Genomic DNA, 10,460 nt, shown 5'->3' with positions numbered 1-10,460 from the left:
TGGTTGTCTTGTTTCACGCATGACTTGAGTTTCGTAAGTTCTTTAAGAGTAAACCTTATATTACAAGAAAATAGACAAAATTTACTACATATTAGACTTAATAAGTATCTCACTCCACTAAGTTCAGTAGGAGAAATACTAGTTAAAAGTCCGATGGAACATTTTACCCGTGTCTGTACCAATTCTTATTGTTTGATTAAACTGTACCGATTAGGTTCTTAAGTCCCAAAATAATAATCATAGTCTTAAAATAGACTCTGTAAGATTTCTAAACATATTTATTTGCTTGATTCTGACTTTTTTTTTAATATTTTAAATATTTATTCAAATTTGAGATATGACTAGTATGAAGCATGATTTTATGACTGTTTTAATAAGATGTTATGTGAATTAAGTTTTTAATATCTTAGGACAAAAGTCCAATGTTTTGATGATATAATTATGTGAAATAAGATGTGGATATATATGTTTGGGACTTTGGTATAATGTCTTGATAATATGAATATGAGTTAAGTACTTAAGGTTAGGACGCAAGTTCGATGTTGATGTGATTTATGATTAGGTTCGAAAGAACCAGTGATGAGATGTTTATGTTTAGGAGAACTAGTGACATGGATTTACAATGGATATTATTTGATGATGGTGTGTTTAGGTTTAAAAGAACTAGTGATTTGTAGGACTTATGTCAAGTGACGAGGATTGGAGTTGGAGGATTGTGGATGACGATTTTTATTGTTTATTACATTTATGTATCACATATATCAGAGATAGATAGGACTTTGGTCCAGTGATGAGTAAGACTTCCGTCCAAGTGACAAGTTGGATGCTTCAGTAACACACCTCTAAATATCCAAAATATTGGTACCATATGCATGGAAGTATATGAGATAAATATGTTGCATACATATTGCATTTGTTGATTAATTATTTTGTTCTTGGATTTGTATGATTGATTTAAGTGTGATAATATATTACCCTTGATGTTTATACACTGCTAATATATGGAATGTATTTCTCACGCCTTTTTTATTTGTTTCTGTGTTGTTCTTTATGCATGTTATGTAGATTATCGAGTAGAAACTAGTGAGCAGTAGATGTATTGGAGGATGGCATAGTTGGCCTCTTCACTATGTTTATTTTCAGTTCTGTTGTCGTACATTATCGACTATTTAGTTTTCCATGTGTCACTATGATTATGTAACACTGGGTTGGGGAATACTTTATTTTATTTTTCTGCGAGTTGTTGAATTAACTATTTTTTTATTAATTGAAGTTGACTTTCTAATTATGAGATAATTTGAAGTTAACCATGGATTCTCGACAAAGGAAGTTAGGTGGTTCAAAGTAAGTTATCAACATGATGGATGGTTTGCAGCTGTTTTAACATTAAAGACGCATGGAAGAAAACTATAAGGTTGAAGCCCACATAAGTGGATACGTGTCGAGTTCTATGGAGGTAACCATTTTTTACGGTTAACATTGTATTACTATATAATTTGATCTCATTGTTGTGATCAAGGGTCGCAAATTTCATTTGTTTTCTATTGAACTAAAGTATCCAAGTTATAGAGATGAACTATTTATGTGAAAATGTATGAATATTTGTCATTTCTTTTTGTTACAAAAGTAAATATTTCAATTGAAAAGACTTAATGAATTTAAAGAAATGAGAAATATTCATACATTTTCTCACAATTAGTTCATCTTTATGACTAGGATACTTTAGTTCTATAGAAAACAAATGAAATTTGCGACCCTTGATCACAACAATGAGATCAAATTATATAGTAATACAATGTTAACCGTAAAAAATAGTTACCTCCACAGAACTCGACACATATCCACTTATGTGGGCTTCAACCTTATAGTTTTCTTCCATGCGTCTTTAATGTTAAAACAGCTGCAAACCACCCATCATGTTGATAAATTCCTTTGAACACCTAACTTCCTTTGTCGAGAATCTATGGTTGACTCCTAACTTCTCTAAATATCCTAAGTCTGCAACAATCACATGAACGCGTTGAACTAGACACCTCTACACCTCATCTCTACTTTGAAGTGTTGATTAGTGCAAACTTTTTCGAGATTATGGACATATTTTGAAGAGAGAGTTATCATAATCTTGTAGATCTATTCCCGAGACTCTTCTAAACCAGGCTTTATGGCATTAAAATACATTATGTCCCAGATCATATGATAAGTTAGTCAAACCATCTTTAGTCAACATGGTTCATGTGTCGAAGCTATGTTTGATACTCTTGACACTTAGCATTTTCAAACGTGGTCATTACCATTCTTTGTCAAATTCTTGAGCTAAAATTCATAGGCTAACAAATTCCCCCCAAAAATGTTACTTTCGATCATGTACAAAACTTGGAAAAAGGTGGCGTTTCTAGTAGTTGCTCGACACTGTTTAAGATAGTTTGTATACTTCATAGTCACCACAAAAACTTTTCACCAAACCGTCACATAAAGGACGTAAGCATGAATTGTCATCATCACTCTGATTTCCTAGGACAATCATAGGCCATAAAATTAAATCATATTAAAAGAAATAATTTAATTTAATTTTTTCCTAAAAAATTAAACGCCAATTGTCCAATTCAAGACGCCACTTGTCTAGCTTTTTAGACGGAAATTAAAAAGTTTTCTACCCACGACTATATATATATATATATATATATATATATATATATATATATATATATATATATATATATATATATATATATATATATATATATATATATATTCCTTCTTCTTTTAATTTTTATTTTGACTACATTTTACGTCCTCAAAGCCCTAGAAACTCTTCAATCTTTATGCAACTCCAGTTCCCATTCCTTCAACAATCTTCATTTTTCACCCAGAAATGGATTCTAGTTCTCTCAGTAAACGTCAACGACAGGTTCCCTCTATTGCCAAACTCAAAGCTCCCATTCTTAGAGATGGTCGCACTTACGTCCCAACACCTCCAACGCAAGAGTACAAATATGCAATTTGGTTTTCTCATGTACTAATCCTTTACTCCATTTTAGGTACTATTCATGCTTTCATGGGTCCTCTACCCAGACCCAATAAGAAACCATACAACTTGGATAGCTTCTTTCCTAGTTTCTCATCGTGAAAACCCCTTGTGTTTGAGGATGAAAATTTTGATTTCAGCTTCATGAAAAAACATGTATTTCGTTCATCTTTTTCAATCAACAATGCTTCTTACATCAAATGGCTAGATAAATTTCAACAAAAGAAGAAAAGAGTATGGAAGGACTTTGGTATCTTTGATTTGATGCAACTCTCAAGAGGTGGTCCTAAGTATAATTCTTACACGTTGGTAATTGCTATTTGTTTCTGGGAAACTTCAACCAACATATTTCATCTTCCATGTAGAGTGACTACCCCCATGATATTTGACATAGCAATAATTGTTGGCCTTCGACCAACTGGGGAAATCTTCGACCCCACTTTCATAAACAAAACTAAGCCTAACTTCACCTCCTCACACCCTAGTTTTAGTGCTTTTATCAAAAACTATCATGCCTCTGCCGACAATATAAGAGTCTAATAACATATAACATTCATTACCCTATGACTATCTCACTTTGCTTTTTTCTCTAGTTCCCTTCAAGTAGCCAAAAAGTTTAGTCCTATGGCTACTCAACTTCATGAGAGCATAAATGTTTGCATGAGAAAATTAATTTTGGGAAACCTGTATGAATATTTGGGGATTACCTCTTGTGACCTCAAGGTATTGGAAGATCCTGAGGACAACTTTCTGGTTTTTGGCCCCATCATAATTTTGCAGTTGTGGCTTAATACCATCTTCAAACCTTCCTTCAATGCTAAAATTTTACTAGAGAGGAGAGTCGAAGGCCTAAGGATTTCCAAGGTTACACTAAACGATGGCAAATATTATTCGAAAGAAGTTTTTGAGACATACTTCTTCATGTTCTATAATTTAAAAAACATTTATCTAGACTATGGCACCTTTTTTCAGTCGAAACTATGGACCAAATTGGTTCAGGATGGCATTCCCGACATTTTCTCCTGAGGACCAAATGGAGGTCAACGACACTTAGATGGAATTTTTTAAACCCTCCATTTTGTAAACTAGAATCTCTTCTTCCAAATCAGGTGTTGGGGTGGCTGCCTATTGTCCAAATTTGGTATACATGCAGTTTGGTTTCAGCCAATTATTTCTAAAATCCTTTTTTTTAAGAAGAGCATGTCTTCTTGTCCATTGGTGATCCAAGTGAAGAAGGGTACCAAGAGTGTTTAAACTTTTACACCAAAAAATTTGAGCATCTAAATCCTTTCTAATTCTCGCCTTCTTTCCATTGTACTAAAGAATTTGAAGACTGGTGGTTGGCGTAATACCGTGGCGTGGCAGACCCTTAGTTCAGAGCCTAACAAATGCCTTACCATTTCTGCAAAATTAGACGAATAAAAGTAGAGGTACACACATCAAATAAGTTTAATCTTTCTAACGTTATTTTGAAACTATATATAATCCTTGTGATCTTAGTCGAACCATTTATGATGCAGTTGTTACTTTAAAACATAAAGTTATTGAAAAACATCTAAAATTGAAAATTCCCCCAATGTAAAAGATATGTATAACTTTGCTTTAAAATTTTATTTTTCTAAACTTTCACCATTGCCAACCTGTGAATTTGTCTTAGTTTTTCGTCCACCACTTCCAGATCAACTTCCATGTGGGTCTTTATCAGTTTTAAATAATTAACTGAAAAAACCTCATCATAAAGCAGTTTTGACTAAGTATCACATGGACAATTATAGAGACCATCATGTCGATATTGAACATGTTCAAGTCTTGTCCCCCATCTCAACAGGTGACATACAATACTTTTAGGAAATTCAGCAATTTCCTTTATGTTCTCTTTTACTCACTTATGTTGAACTATTTCAGTCATACCAATTAATCCAAATGAATAAAGAAAATAAAATAGCAACAACCAATGACGAGGAAAGGTCTTACCATGCAAGGGAAACAACACAAGTAAACATTTTATACCTTTGTCTTGTTTTATGACTATAGATCCTTTTGCATAACTCATTAATATTTGTTCTTATCTTTTAGGGTCAAAAGAGAGGAAGCACTTCTACTACTGTCACCCCATCTAAAAAGAAATGAAAGAAGAACCAGGACACTGAAGTTCTCGATAATGAATAGACACGAGTTTAATTTACTTTCTTATTGTATTTCATCTATTCATATTCATCCTTTATCATACTAACAATTATGCATACCTTAGTAGGCATAAAGGATTCAAGAAGTACACAAAGGGATGTAATCCATTATTGAGAGTGACAGAAGTCTAATTTTAACTCAACCCATCCCCTCTAAATGTTAAACCACCACAGCCGACAGAGATGCATCCTCCAATTTCAAGGATTTGAAGAAGGATAAGGCTCATTCTGAAAATCGACAAACTAAGAAGAACATTGTTACAAAATAGACCATTGGTAACACCATATTACAACGGCCTTCCTGTTAACCATGGTAATAACTCTTTTTTGGGAATTTTTTCCTAGTATTTACTAAAAGACATTTAACTATGTTCATAGTTATCAACCCTAGTGAAATGTACCTGGAGTAAAAGGGTTCGAATCCCAGCACCGACAATTTTCTATTTATCGTGACATAGTGGGCTTGACCTTGTATATCACCACAATTATTATAATAAATCATGGTGTAAAGTGCAATCATTTCATCACAGTTCGTATTATCAGCCATGGTGAAAGGTGTTACATATTTATATATAACCAAAATCATCTCTCACTTTAGTACATAATATTCGTCTCTCTCAAAACAAAACCCTAACATATCCTTCACTCGACTCTCTTAAAAGAAAACCCTAACGTATTTGTCACTCGTCTCTCTCATATGGAAACTCCAGACTAATGTAGCAAACTAGTCTTCTTCTAAGGGTTATCTTTGTTGCATCAAATCTTAGCAAATGGCTACCTTACAAGTTTTCCTTCACAATATTTTATGTTTCAAAATCTATTTATGTATTATTGTTTACATTTCAATAGCTTGTTTCATAATGTTTAAACTTTATACTTATTTTGACATGTAGATAGGGATGGTGAAAGAAAAGAATTAACGAGGATGAAGCTAAAGTGAGTGCTACAAACTTGTGTGAAAGACCCAGAATGACATACATTCAAAATTAACACAAGTTTGCATCTCTCACTTCAACTTTATCCTCCTTTCATTGTGGATGCCTGTATAGGACAAGTACATTTCTTAAACATTCTATGAGTTGATATATTATTATTGTTATTAATAAAAGTTGTATGTTGGTATGTAGTTTATGCTACGTGTTAATGATTTTGTTGTTTTTAAAAAGAGTTGTTTGTTGTATCTTGTATGCTGTTTAAGGTTTGTTGTTGATGAATGTTGTTGTTAATGCTTGTTTAAAGATGAGTTTATTATATCTTATGTGGTTTGAGTGTTTTTCCAACCCCTTTCTGAATATATAACTTTATAGATTGCATTAGAAAATTATAATATGATAGATAAAGTTATATTAGAAAACAAGTTACACGTCCAATTCTAGACAAGAATTCTTCAGGTTGTTATCTGCAATTCATTGTTTAACCATTAGAACTTGACTTAATGCTTCTAGTTTTTCAACCGCATCTTTCTACACCTTTAGTTTTGTTTGAAAAGTAAATGATATTTTTCAAAAATGAACTAGAGGTGAAGTAAGGGGAGGTTGAAGAACTAGGAGCATTAAACCAAGTTCTAACGGTTAAAGAGAGATATGTAGATAACGGGCTGAAGAATTCTTGTCTAGCATTGAAAGTGTAACTTGTTCATCTAATATAACTTAATTTATCATATTATAATGTTCTAGATCATATTGGAAGGTTATATGTTTAGTGAGAATTTACTAAATAAGCATTCCATATAATTTATAATAAATTTAGTGTATATGTCACAATGGTTATTTAGAACAATCGTTGTTAAATGTAATGCATTAAATAATATCACAACGGTTGTTGAAGTAACCATTATGATAGGTAGCACACTACATATTTTATAATCTCGGTCGTACACACATGGTGGAAAACATGATACATATAACCACCCCTTACCTCATAGCGGTTGGTCAGGCGTGGTGGTATCCCTTTTCTAACCGTTGTGAAATGGCTTTTTCGTAATAGTGGAAAAAGAAAACAAAGAAACATGCATCTGAAGCCTGCCCCAAAAAAGTAAAAAAATAGATTGTTTTCACTTTTGATGATGGAGGGAATGAAGAGGAAGAATGCCATATGCTAACAAGAAAAATAACATAACGAACAAAGCACGACCTACCTAGAAAAAGCCTAGAAAGTGCCAATTCAAGCCATGATTTCAAGGTCACTAAGGTACTCTTAGATTTATTTTTAATCTCCCATTCGATCTTCATCTTACATCCTATATTTTAATTTGACTTTTCTTCATATGAGCAACCCCTTTCTGTCGAACTCCCATCATCACAACAAAAAATAGTAATCCTTCATCAATAAACGTCAGTTTAAGTATCCAGTGGTCAATTAGTGTAGCCACGAGCTCTCCATTATTTCAACTAATAACACATGACAATCTAGTCGAAGGCACAATTGTTGATCAACCAGATAAAATGGTCAACAAAAACAATGATGGTCTATCCAAAAAAACGGAGGAAGAGCAACAATTTGGACCCTCATAGGATGGGCAAAGCAATCAAACCCCTGAAAATATGACCACCAATCAATTGGTCAAGAAAAAGGTGCCCCGACACCAAAAAAATGAAAATATTGGTAAATAGCCAAAAATTTAAGACCCTGCCCAACCTTAACTTGTTGTGGTTGAGGAGGAAAGAAACCCAAAATATTTTTCTCCAACGCCTTCCCCAACAGCCTGCGAAAGCCGACATTCGACTTCTTCCTTTAACACCTTCAACACCACTCTTCATAAAGGAGGACATGAGGATATCAGGGAGAAGGACCCTGTCGAAGCTTTTAAGATCCTCATGGGTAGCAAAGAAACTCTAGTTAATAAACTATGTAAAAAATAGTACATGAATGTTGTGTCTATTTACGTCGCCATTTCAATTTCATTTAAATTAATTCCTTTAATAGTATTTTTTATAAATAATGTATTAGTAAAATTAATCTCATCATTGTTTATTATTATTTATTAGTACCTATTTCCCTTGGGGCAAAAAGAAAAAATCAAATGGATTTAAAAAAAATGATTTTGTCTTTATAATTGTATTTAGTTATTTATTCCTTTTTTTACCAATCTTTACAAAAAAAATAACAAAAAAATATTTTTTGGTTTGGCCAATTCTTCTTTCGCGTTGATGGTGATTTTCCCACCATTTTAGCAAAATGGTACAAGTCTTGCTTCTTCACTCTTCATATTGCTACTCCATTACACTTCTCACACTACCACCATTCATGTACTATAATTTCACTAACAACAAAACAATAAGATTTAATCAAAAACTATAAATATTTGAGTATAAAAGGAGAAGGTAATTGATAGAGAAAAAGGATGGAGGGGTTAGAAAAAAAGAAACGACAATTGATTCTTTCTTTTTCATTCACATTGTTTTCTTCTTCGTTGAGGAGTTTTCTTCACAAATACCACCATCATCATACATTTCACCACCATTTTTTTTAACACCAAGACGACTTTTCATAAACATAGCATCTCATTTATCCTTCAATAGCAACCTCAACATAATCACTTTTGAGATCACACAACAACACAATAATACAACAACACTAAAACCACATCAAAATCATTTTTCAACCACAACATCTTCATCAAACAACACAAAAAACCAAGATCACTTTTACCTAAGTATTGAAGATAAACATAAGAAAGAAAAAGAAGTAGAAAATGACCAAAACATGCACCCCATAACCGTAGATCCAACGCCACGAAACCACGGACCTATTTCCTCCATCACGTGAAAACGTGTTACCACTACCACGAAACACCTAGAATTTGCAAGAACCATGCTCAGGACTCGTTGAAGAAACAATCACTTGGTATATATCTCACCTTTGTCCCTTTAAGTTTTCCTTGTTTTTGTTTTTCTGCGTTTCTATTTTTATTTTGAGAGAGGGTCGCTTTTTTGTACTGAGAAAGGGATATGTCTTTCTTTTGTTGATGTTTGAGTGAGATGAAGATGAGTTGTTATTGTTCACGTGTTTGATGTTTGAGAGAGATGACGATTGTTTGTTGTTTGTGTTGAAATGTATATTTCGTGTCGGGTTTTTGTTATCGTATCCACAGGGATTGTAAGATATCACCGCCGTTCGATGATTGTATTAATCTTAGCTCAATGTAACAATAGGGTTTTGGTTTGAATCAAGTTATCTTGCATAAAAAGTAATAAATTGCGGTAAAAGTTATGGTTTGATTAAATGAGAAATATTGTCAAAGTTAGGTTTCAATGATCACTTTGCATGTATTTGCTAGGTCAACAATCTTATAAACTCCTTTAGATGATAAATCATTTCACAAAGTCCTCTCAATATGTTTCTCTCGAACACATATTGTGAGTTTTACCATTTTGATCCATTGTTTCTCTCGAACACAATCTATCAAAATGACAACTTTTTGGTTCAACCTTATGGTGAACAAAATCATTCGTTACTATCTCTAGCTAACAAACAAGTTTGGATGAAAACCTAGGTCAAGAGTCGGTAAACATCTCTCGATCATAAACCAACACAAAGAGTTTTAAATAGAAACAAAGTTTTCATCATATATTTACCGTTAAAGAGTTTACATATGAGGATCCTTACATTTACACACAAAGCTAGTAATCACCTACATCTAACCTTGACAAATGGATGACTTAGCTACTCATTTTCATGGTAGCTTGGTCGGCAAGTAAGGAAAGAAGGTTGATCAACATCCAAGTCGGATAATCGAAGTTGGATGGGAATCCACCTTCTTTTTGTAGAAGATGGTTCTAAGATGAAGAGAAAATGAAAACTAGGGCATAAAGATCCCAAGAACAATGCTGCAAAAATATCTAGAAGAAAGTACAAAAGTGGAAAAAGTTGGTAAAAATGAGGTATGGTGCTCAAAAGTGGCACCTGCTACTTATAGACCACTGCTGGGCTGTCCAGTTCGCTAGGCGAGCAGAATGGCTCGCCTAGCGAGGGTCTAAAATGGGCACAAAAGGCCCCTGCGCCCAGAGAAAACAGGGCCTGCTGAACTGTGATGTTCGCCTAGCGAACTTACCTTCGCCTAGCGAAGGACACGCTTCAACCTTCGCCCCAGCGAGGTTGAGAGGTTTTGCTACTGGAATGCTCGTTGAGGACTCGCTAGAGCTTCGCCTAGCGAGTGAGTGCTGGTTGCGTTTTTCACCAAAACAGAATGAACTCGCTACCACCTTCGCCTTCAGCTCGCCTAGCGAATTAATTTGACAATTTACTGG

This window comes from Lathyrus oleraceus, chromosome 7 (assembly GCF_024323335.1).
Source record: "Lathyrus oleraceus cultivar Zhongwan6 chromosome 7, CAAS_Psat_ZW6_1.0, whole genome shotgun sequence".
Classification (NCBI taxonomy): domain Eukaryota; kingdom Viridiplantae; phylum Streptophyta; class Magnoliopsida; order Fabales; family Fabaceae; genus Lathyrus; species Lathyrus oleraceus.
This window is presented reverse-complemented; position numbering follows the sequence as displayed.